At 43.8% G+C, this 11,733-nt stretch overlaps 1 long non-coding RNA gene across 2 annotated transcripts; it reads right to left on the reverse strand.

Annotated features, from left to right (window-relative positions):
* Positions 1–5,132: 5,132 nt before the first annotated feature.
* On the reverse strand, positions 5,133–10,984 carry LOC124463136. 2 transcript variants are annotated; one of them, XR_006955531.1, is made up of 4 exons: positions 10,616–10,984; positions 8,944–9,035; positions 8,653–8,691; positions 5,133–7,800 (listed from the first exon to the last, which is right to left on the reverse strand). It is a non-coding gene; the product is annotated as an uncharacterized LOC124463136 (long non-coding RNA). The 2 variants fall into 2 exon arrangements; XR_006955532.1 differs by lacking the exon at positions 10,616–10,984 and adding an exon at positions 9,258–10,021.
* Positions 10,985–11,733: the final 749 nt, after the last annotated feature.

Below are 11,733 nucleotides of genomic sequence, written 5' to 3' on the forward strand. Positions count from 1 at the left end.
AGTGAGAGTGAGAAAATCAGTCGTTTAAGTAAACAGGTAAACATTTTCCGCACTTTAATTTGCAGGCAGCTTAGCCATCATGAAAGCAATTTATATTGTTGTACGAAGAAGGAGGGGGGGAAATCTTCAGTGAACCGCAAATGAGGCTCAGAATATGCGGTTGAAACGACAACAGCAACACAATTAATTTACACTTTTCTGTCAAACGTGCTAAGGAGGTTTCACCGATTTTTTGTTTCTCTTCATCCAGTCAGTGTAAGGATGTCTCAAAGGGAGCTTTTGAAAGAAACAACATCTATCTCGTGTTTGTTCTGCCAGTGAAAATCGGAAGCGAGGCACTCGGGCCCCGCGGATCTTCGGCAGCCACTCGGGCCCCATCGCTTAAAGCCTGATCCAAAGTCTTTCCTAAACACTTCCCGACACTCGCTATTTAACCAATGGCCACGGCCAATCGGATGGACGGTGAGGGTGTGACAAAGCACCCTACCCCCTCCCCTTCGCCCTGGAGGTGCGGGGGAGCAGATGTGGCCCTCTCGTCAGGGGCTGAGCACGAGGCTTGACTGGAAACAGGCTGTGCTGGAGTGGGTGCAGGGCTGGGGTCTGGGGTGGGGGGGGGGGGGGGGTGGTGGAGGAAGCATTGGGGGGAGCTCACTCCTCTCCAATGATTGCCTAATACACTTATTTTCTTTCGACATCCCTCACGCACTCTTTTTCTCTCTCCCTGTCTCTCTCGCTCACACACGGCACACTCACACGCGCGCGCGAGCCTACATTGGCGTTGTTTGTTTGGAGTGCACGGAGAACCCGTGTGGTTCGTGTTCAGACATGTTTTCCTGTGTTGTATAACACAGGAAGCCTTCACTTGTGTACAGGTTTACCCTGAAACCACTCTCCCCAACCTCAACCATGTATCACACCGAGGCAAATGCATAAACAAATGCGCCCCTGCAGACTGCGGAGTCATGAATTAAAACTAAACCAAATCAAATCAAATGAGGTCCAACGACTTCAATTGTATGAGATGTGGTATAAATTGCATTTCATTCAACACTTGATTCTTAGAAATGCATCACCGCCTCTGCTAGGCCTTCAGCCACGCTATAACTGGCTGTGTGTTCGGGTGTGTGCGTGTGTGTGTGTGTGTGTGTGTGTGTGTGTGTGTGGGTAGGCGTTGTCCCTAAGGGTCTGTCACAGCACATACTCGAGGCTGGGAGTTTACACTGAGCAGATCTCTCCGTTCTGCTATTCACATTACCCCTGTGCTCCACACTTCCGCCCAATCACAGACCTCCGCCCCTGAGGAGAGGGGAGCCCCCTCAGCACACACACACGCACTCACACACACACACAGCAACCTCCCCCCCTCCCCCCTCTCTCCTCAATCACTGCTGGAAAAAGAGCAAGGCCCTACCCACACAGAGAAGAGTATGGCTGGGGCTGGGTGGAGGCTGGTGAGGGGGCTGGGGCAGAGGCTGGGGCTGGGGCCTGAAGCTGTGGACTGGGGCGGTTCAGGCTAAAAGGCAAGGCTTGTTTTATTACTCAATGCTGAACACCTGCAAAGTTTGGAGGGGAAAATGGAGAGAGGGGGGGGGCGGGGGGGGCCGGGGGGGGGGGCATGGGAGAAGGAAGAAAAAAAAAAAAACGTGGTCTTACGCGGAGGCAAGACAAAGGGCTTTCATGGGTAGAACACTTCTGTGGGAATGGCTTGGCTAAAGCTCTGGTTACATTCCACCGTGCTGGCCCGAGCTGCTGAATGAGTCGGGCTGTGCACTTGCACGTACACGCACACGCGCACACATACTTCACACTGACGGGAAAAAAAATCCCACATACGCCCCATTCAAAACACCGAGGTTATCATACAGAATATTTAAATGGAGAAGCCTGGGGTTACGATCTGACAGCCTTTTACAGGTCCTTCCATCACAGCTTTGTCAAAATCAATCCCTTTTTTATTTGGGTATGAAAATTCCCTTTCACATGCAATGTACCCGAAGGCTTTACGTGGATCCTCGTGGATATCAATACCCGAGCGAAAGACTTAAGGAAGACCAGGAAAACTCCTTAGATAAGGGGGGGGGGGGGGGGGGGACGCTTTCAAGGGGAGAGAAAAAAGGAAGGACCATTGGAGGTAATTCAGTAGAGCCCAAAAGACGGTTGGGTAAGCACCAGGTGTTGTCCATGAGTCGACCAAACGTCCGTCGTGGTTTCTTTTTTTTACCGTCAACTCTTGAAAAAAGCCTTTATCACAGTGTGAGCCAATTCAAAAGTATTTCCTCAGAACACAAAACACAAACACACACACGCACACAAACACACACACGCAAAGTGGTGTTGTAGACCCCAGGCTTCGCCCGCGCGCTCTCTCTTGGTAATTTCACTGAACCAGTTGGCTTTTACTCTCGGTTTGTTGAAGTGTTCAAAGTCAACGGTGAGCCTCTTGACCCTCTCCGCACCCAACGCAACGGAGAACAACTTCATAAATGCATATTCATTGTATAATTGGTGCTTCCATGGCTTCGAGCTGTTGAATGATGGATGTCAAAATGGAAAACTGTCAGAACAATGTCCCTCACGACAATGCTTCTTCGTACAAGGGCAACATACTCGTGAAGGGGCGAATACCTTTTCATTAAAGCTGTTGCACATATGGTTGTTAAAACCCCGCACGCGGCCAACTTTTTTCCTCCCTTTTCTCACTTTGTGTGTGTGTGTGTGTGTGCGTGCGTGCGTATGGGGAGTGTAGCACGAGGAGAGTGTGTGCATGAGCGTGTGTGTGTCTGAGAGAGGGAGAGAAAGATGGAGAGAGAGAGAGAGAGAGAGAGAGAGAGAGAGAGAGAGAGATGAGAGAGAGAGAGAGAGAGAGAGAGAGAGAGAGAGAGAGAGAGAGAGAGAGAGAGAAAGGAGAGAGAGAGAAAGAGAGAGAGAGAGAGAGTCTGTTTAGAGTAAGGAGTGCTATTCGAAGCCCTGACAGTGTGGAATGTGAGACAGAGATCAATGTAGCATCACACATACAGACACTCTCTCTCTCTCTCTCTTTCCCTCACACAGACACACACACATATTAAAACAGCAATTCAAGAAGCAGCCAGATGTTCAGCAGCCAATGAGAACAGTGGGCTGGTCTCTCCAGGTCAACCCACATGTGTCTCAGAGGCGATGCTAGGCAGCCCAAAGCCAAGAGGGCATAGCTAGCTTACACACACACACACACACACACACACATATAACACACGCACATACTGCCTGCACACGTCATGCACACACACACTAACCCTAACAAACACACGTGCACAAACACTCACTAATCCCAGCCCATACATTCCCATAACAAACACACACACATACACAAATGTTGTCCAGCACGTGCACACAAACACATTTACTCTTGACTTACACAAACCATGGCAAGCACACGTAAACACAATCCACTTCCGGTTCCATTTTCTACCCATAGATGTTCATCTCCCAGGTGTCTGATATTTCACTGGCCTCGGTTACCAACCAATCACTCATAGGGTGACTGGGGTTACTATATAATTCGATATCATCAAAAAAGAAGGAAATCCTGTTCCATAAACAGCTAACTATAAATTGAAGTAGTCATTGTCATTTTACAAGAACAAACACATCACATGTCACTGTGTATATCCTGTTTGATTGTTGGTTTGTCAAAATGACACAATCAAAGAACCATCTTTGAAATGCTGTTGTTACTTGCGTCAATGGGAGAACTCTTTAAAATCAGTCCAAAAATATATATATATAAGTGATTATGATCTGTACTAGAACCATGGAACACAAAGACTCTCTCTCTCTCACACACACACACACACACACACTTAGTCTCAAACACCATTAACTCTTCCCTTCCTGGCCCGTGACTGCGGCAGATGGCATTGGGGATGTTCCAGCAGATTTACGAGCGGGGGGCAGAGGCGTTTCCAAGCCCGACACCCTGCGCCCCTCGCCAGCACCAGCCCCAGTGCCAGGGCCACAGGAATACAGGGCACAACACAAAGCCAGGCCACATCACACTCTGCCCCCCCCCCCCCAAGCCCCACCCCCTAACCCCCCAAATACATGGTTTTATCCATCATCGGTCGTACACTGTCTTTATGCCATATGTGTGAGATAATGCCCCAATGTTCTCCAGATATGCATTTGCGTAGTCGTGTAAAGAATCAACAATCAGACTTGGAATTAAGTAGCATACTGTGCTTGTAACCAAGCAATGCTGAAATATTTGCATCTCAATACGAGGACATTCACACGCACACTTGAGGCCTGCGATCCCAGTTATCCGACAATGTAGCCGCTCGGACTATAATTCAAGACGGGAGGGTGAACCAGGAATAGTTAACGACAAGGCTACAAATACGCAAACATGTACCCCCTTTTTTCTCTCTCTCTCTCTCTCTTCTTTCTCTCTCTCTCTCTCTCTCTCTGCGTAATCCCTGTCTGAGGACTGACTTGTGTCTGTGAACAAGCACGGCAGTGTTCCAGGCGTCAGAGGGGGAAGGCCATGAATAAAGTCTCTGTGCTCCAGCCCCTGGCAGCCAGCCTCAAGTGGCGCTAACCCTACCATGTTGTCGAAGCTCTCCAACCCCCCCCCCCCCCCCCAAAAAAAAAGCGGCTCGCTACACAACTTCCTCACCTCGGGCACGGCCGCGCGGTTGACGGCGGAGGCGGGAACTTTCGAGCGAGATCCGCCCCTCTTAGCCGCGCGCTAACATTAGCTCCCCGATGCTTCTCAATTACCGTCGCCGTTTTCCACGTGGCAACGCGATGGCAGAGCTCCTTCAAAACGAGTCGGCGGCTTTAATTAAACTTCTCTGTTTCAGAGTGTGTCGTTCACCTATGGTGTTAATTGCAAGGCAGGTTGACATACTTTTGTGTCTTTATCTTTAAAGGACTAATTACACTTTGTGACTCTCCGCCAGTGGCACCATACGAGCAGGTGCATGGATGAACATAAACAGAGATGTTAAGACATGGATTTCCAAACAGGAGTGACGCACACACGATTGGAAGGCTAACTGCACGCAGCAACATCAGACCGTAAACTCAAACATCACAAAAAGCAAACAGTGGACAAACAGCCCCCCCCCCCCAAAAAAAAAAAAGCCTGTTCGAAATCACACAGTAGGCACATGATACTTTTTATTTGCCACTAAGAGATGGCCATAGACATGGCTTTGCAAAATGCAACAGAGGGGAGACTTGTGGTGAAGCGCCTGGGCAGGAAGTTGTGGACTTGAGCCTACACTCCCTGCAGCTGCTGGTGTGTTTGGAGAAGCACAGTAACTAGGAATGTAGCCTAACCTTAAGAACGCAGCTGTAAATCCCGAGGATTGCATTTGGCCAAACAAGGGGCTGATTAAAAGCCCAATATGTGTTATTCGGGGGTCCAGCCTTTCTCAATGGGAAACACGAAACCAGGTGAAGTCTCTGTGGGTCACATTGCTCGGTATCCTATCCTCTGTCTCATGTCTCCTGAAGTCATGTTGTCATACTTGTAGATTGAGTTACTTTCGCGATGGAATGTAAGCATGCTGCACAAAAAGGTTCCACTGGTACAAGTCTTTCTAGTCTTTCGCTACACTGCCATAAATCCAAACCATGTCTAACATTTGGTCTTGCAATCAAGGCTAAAGAGTATCTATCTTTGAGGCTTGAGCATAGATGAGACTCAGACACAACCTTGAAATGAGTGCCATTATTAGCAGAGTAATTATTAGTATTAGTAGCAAATTCTGCTAATAATATTGCCATTATAGCTAAAATGCCTATTAATTCCTAATCCGTTGAACAATTAGAGCATGGCTGTTTTTTTGTAGTCCTTCTTGCTTCCTCGGAACAAGACAATTTAACACTCTGAGGCAAAAAAAAAAAAAAAAAGAAGATAGTGGGAGGAGGAGAGGAATCGAGTATTAAGCGACTGGTTCCCTCGCTTCATCTTTATTTTGAATGCAATCCGTCCGTTTTGACTGACAAGCATGACCAAAGCAGATTTGAATGAATAGAGGCAGGGAACAGTCAGGCTTGCGTTGGAGCACTTTATCTGTCTGGGTACAAGTGCATCAAATGGGTGGCAGGATATTATTAAAACATTCTTACTCTGAACTGTGACTTAATAAGCTATGCCGATTAAGAGAACAAAAATATGGCATGCCATCAGGCCATATCTGCCTTCACCCAAATTTCTCAAATGCGGAACACTGGCACCGACAGGGCTGAGCGGCACTGCTTGTTTGTGCGCCGCTTTTCTCTTCACAAAAGGGGGAAATAAACGCTACAGATGGATTTGGTGATCGCCTCCTGAGCTGATGTTTCAGCTTGAAAAGATAAATCAAATAAATATAGCACAGGCCTACACATGAGATTTAAGGTTTGCTGCTTGTATTTTTCTTTTTTTTTGTCAATTCACACTTTATAAAACATTTCCTCCTTATCGCTGCCAACTGCAAGTTGCATGGCAACAGGGTAGAGCAGTTTGGTACCCCCTCACACACACACACACACACACACCCCACCCCCTCTCTACCCTACAACACAATTCACGGGAAAAACACAGGATCTGAGAGGTTATAAGACGCAGAAAAACATGGCAATTGCCAAGATCGTAAATAGCCGAGTTGAACTTGAAAACAGCGACAGCGAGGGGAAGGATAGGGTATCGAGCCCGTGAAAGAATGATGTGCTCTGTCTCTCTTTGGGTGTTCCCAAAATATCTAATCATATTCCCTCGTCCAGTTCCTGGTTTGGGCCTGCAACTGCATGGGCTTAGCAGAATTGACTGAGCATGTCAACTGAACAAACATGCACAACATAAGAAAAAACTTCATAATGGGAAAAAGGAACGTCAACTCAAAGCTCTAACTCGTTCTAGATTTTATAAAAAATAAATGTACGTTTTCCAGCATGTTCTCGAGACGAAGAAAAGCATGGTCATTTTAAATAGCCTTCTGGGCCACTTTGGCCTACATTGCATTCTAGCCTAAAACACACAGGAATAGACACTCTCTGTAACTACAGTAGGAAGAAAGGGTGTACAGGTCATATGTTGTGAAAGAGGATTCAAAACCATTGTGTCATAATGAAGCAGTACTATTTTGTGTACTGTACAATGTGCATTTAGGTGTGACGCTACAGAAAAAAATATGATAGAAAACAGATTTTTTTTTTTTCAAGCACAATACCTAACCTCAAAATGGAGTTTCAGAATTTTCCAGACAAAAGCTAGCCTGGAAACCCCATGATGCAAATGACAACAAGGCCACAACCGAAGAGACAAAGAAGACATTTCAGAAGCTCTGTCTTTCCACCAGCCTGCAAAACGTCACATTTTGCATTTACGCAATCAAGTCTTGACAATAAAACAAAACCATGAACCCCATTTTGCATTCACACTGATGAGAAGGGGATCTATTAAATGTTAGCATAACCTGCCTACATCACTAATCCCTGCATAAGTTCACCACTAACATCAAGGTCCAAAAACATACAGTGCACAAATAAGCTATGATAACATGTTTTAGATACACTCTGCGTCTACCCAGCTTGATCTCTGATGTACAAAGCAACAACAACAAAAAGTGTCAATATCATCCACAATGTCAAAAAAGGAGGAATTTGAAAAAACCCAAACAAATCCATTTAACCACTCGTGTACGTGCAACAAGCCACTGTCATTCTGCTATTAAAATGAGCTATGATTGACATACTTGAGCCTGAGAAATGTCCACTGCTGAGAGAGGTGGGTCCGTTCTTTCCACTGGTAACAGGAGGGGAAAACATCTAAAAAAATAATAACAATCAAAAAAATAAAAAGAGAAGGAAAAAGAAGGAAGAAATCACACTTCACCAGAAGGACTCATGAATGGGGAAAAAACAATGACCATGTCATGGGAGTAAATAACATTTTATGTAATGTACTGGTACAAACTGTTGCTAAAATAAACTCAAATATATTTTCCAATACTAACATTATCCTTAATGCCCTTCAGCTCAGTAAAGATATGTGGCCAGTGGGACCTATTTCCAAATGTAAGATTACACCCTACAATCTGGCCAAATATCCAAAAACTTCAATGGATCTAAAAACAATGTGAAATGCTAAGGTTTAGCTATACTCTTCTCAGAACTTAGTACATAAGACAGAGAAATCATAACATACATTTTTGGCATATAATCTATGACAGAAACTAACAAAATGTATAATACATTTTTGGGGGATTTACACTGTGTTGTTTTAAAACAGGTGATTCATTTTCACAGACAAACGTTGACCATGAATGAGTGCATTATTGGTTCAAGAAAACATGGCCGGGTAGAGGGCCATTTCCTGTCCAAACTTCCCGAACACTCTACTACTTAAGAGCATACAAAAGGCAATTTAGCCAACTATCAGCAGGTCAGAGAATGGTTGAACTAAACGTTATTCAAAATATGACACACATATTGGAACAGTGGAAAAATCAATTTGTGATAAATTGATGTCTATCATATCTCCTGCATGCACTTGACTGTCAAATCTGCTGTCAACGCTGCCGCAGCAATAGTGAGTACGACAGGGGAAAACTAATACAACATTGTGTAGTCTAGAACAGAATGAAACAAGAAAAAAATACTTAAAATGGGATATACTACCATTGATGTTGGGAACATTTTCAAATCGCTGTTTCGCATCTATAAGACAACAAAATTACTATTGCAATATCATATTTTTCTGCACATGTTTTTGGAGAAAACACTCAATAGACACCACAATTTCTATAACTTTCTTCAGTCAAATTGTTTAAGTGATGTTACAGACGTACAGTGAAAAAAAGCACTTTTCATGTGCCTCAATGATGGCAAATTATGATGCTATGGATATCAAAATGTAAACAGTCGACGTTAGGTCGGTTTAGTCATTGCTATATAGTAACAAATGCTTACCGCACTGAAATCCAATAAGTCGCTTAGTTCTTTGTCTGTCCCTAAGGCAGCCATTCGCTGTTGGTGATGCATTTTAGCAAAATCACACAAACCTAAAAACATGGAAACAAATTGCGGTCAGAAGACGCCAGTTCTCTCAGTGATAGGACGGGAACCTAATCACTATTTCAGATCTTCCTCAAAATCCACAGATGACCGGAGTCGCAAGATTCCACTTTGCGTTTGAACCTATTCTTTCTCAGCTCATCATTATGCAACAGGGGTTTCACAAAATTGACCATTCCAGTGAAATATAATAGTTAGAAGAAAATTACGTGAATCTTGCCCAGGTCCAGCTCAGTGCATAACGCAGTTTAGCCGTGAGATCAAGAAGTGGCAATCCCGTGCACAGAAAATAAATAAATAAGGCATAACGCATAAAAGACAGCAACACAATTGTAATGAAGCTGACAGTTTGCAGACCAATCAGACAACTGTACTATAACCGAATGTCTGTAAATATCATTTTATGTAATGTAATATATAAGAGGACTTTTTATTAGTTTGCTGCTTAGTGCCTAGTCGGGGTAACCCATGTGCGTGGCACCGAACAGCTTCTATAGACAGCCACCTAGCTACCTTTTAGGTATATCGATTGCCACCATTAAAACAGAAGTCAGTATTAGTCGGCTATAACATTTACTATCCACCGCAAATAAATACAATTTTATATTAGTTGTTGATTATCTGTTTAGTATTTGTTGTTCTTTATATACATCAACCACAACCAACACACCCTGCATACATAAGCGTATAACGCCTTATTCCATGGATATGTTTTGTAGAACTCTGTAGCGTACATTTCCTCACTTGTTTTTCAAAGCGCTTGCAAGTAATGCGAGCAAAATCGGAGGGGCCGAAGCTCTAGGTTATCAACCTGCAAGGACTTATTGATATCGAGTCTACATTAGCCATCGAATAGACTACAAGAAACCCGAGGTTATTCATGCGCACACATAATATTTAGCCAAACAATGTAACCAAACTTGCACCGAATGTGCAGGAACCTTGTTGCGAAAGAGCAGCCTGCAAGGCTGCGTTTTTGCAGACGACATTTCGGACTACCTTACTACAGCTGTTTGGCATGACATGTATTTATTCTACGTGATAATTCGTATGGTAGATAAAACAACGAATGCAATATGGAATTAAACTGGTAAGCATGCCTGGCAGCTGGCACTTGGCTTTCAGGACAAGCTAACTTTTTGTCGCGTAATGAATTAAGCTTGTGCGTGTCTATTTGGGGGGACAACGGAATTCTTGGGGTGACTGTGGACGTGAACTGAACTTCACATGTGCCAACTCCAAACTCTGTGTATGACAGCCCGTATTGATCTATTATAACTGGAGACATGCTCAGCCAAAAGTTTGCCATGGTCATGAAGATGCTTTTGTCATCGCATCCCACTTTCGTTGTGTGCAAAGCATGTTTAAAACGATATCTGGCTATCTAAAAATAGTTAAGAATGTACACAAAATAATTAACTTGGGAAAATGCGGTGATTTGACTTGGTGGCTAACTTAGCTGCAATATACTTCCATGCACTTCAACACAGCCCTATCAACGTACTTCGTGGTAGCGATGTTCGTGTTAGGAAGTTGCACCAACATTATAAAAATAAAATAAATTTACCTTTCTTTGTAGCTACTGTAATCCACAAATGTGTATGTCTTTTATTTGCTCAATAACTGTGTAATAATTAAGGAATAGCTGACGACTTTGACTGCTGCTAGCTGGGGCCAGCCAAAATCTATATCCGACAACGATGTTAGCGGCTACATTTGCTTGAAAATACCACAGGCGTTCCAGTTAATATCAACTTGCAGCAAAACGTAGATTTACATCCAGAAATCGCCTTATATGACACTGTTTTCCTTGTTTTCGGGTTCCAAGTAGTTAGCTACCAAGCTAGCTGGCCACTTTCCATTGCTTTAGTCTAGCTTGTCGCATGTGTCACCGAGGCGCATGCATCACTGTCCCTGGTTCCGTCCACATCCGGGGCATACGTCATCCTCGAAGCCAGGTGACGTCAACTAGAAGCAGAAGATTGGTCTTCAAGATCAGAGGCAGGAGATACTTTGCAGTAAATGTTCAAAGGCTCTGTTCACAAGTTTTAAAGTTATATCGTAGGATATGTTTATTAGACCTTTGGTAAAAGGTATAGCCATGTCATTCTCTGTCCATCTTCAGCACTGTTTTATGAATGTCTTTTTTGTACACATAACTGAGTTTATTCCTGATTACAACAATGACTGCTCACTATATTAAGACAAATCTATAGATGTGCGCCCGCAACATCTCACCTGCTGTAGACTCTTTAAAAACAAACGCTGTATTTCTAACATCCAAGATGGTCCATGATTCAAATGCTCTTGTTTAAGGATTGTATTTGGATACAATGTGCAGCTTGATAAAGAAATCCTTATCTGTACTTCAACATAATAAAAAGTGAAGGGCTGTATGTAGGATATTGAATATCCACATCTATTTATAGCTATGTTACGACAAATGTTAAAAAGCAATACCTTTCAGCTTTTTAATAAGGACATGCCAAAGACTCACACTAAGCCTTTAAGCCTGTGGCACACAATCTTGACAGAAAGAGCTCCTCTGCAAAGACGATTTCAGGTTTTCATCATCAGTGTTTTGATAGTTATACTTCATCATAAAGATGGGCGGTAAAAAAAGAAAAGTTTGGTGGTGACATGACATTGGGTCAATGCTATTGGTTTTTGGAGATTTGTGTCAAA

The sequence above is a fragment of the Hypomesus transpacificus genome, unplaced genomic scaffold (assembly GCF_021917145.1).
Source record: "Hypomesus transpacificus isolate Combined female unplaced genomic scaffold, fHypTra1 scaffold_27, whole genome shotgun sequence".
NCBI lineage: Eukaryota > Metazoa > Chordata > Actinopteri > Osmeriformes > Osmeridae > Hypomesus > Hypomesus transpacificus.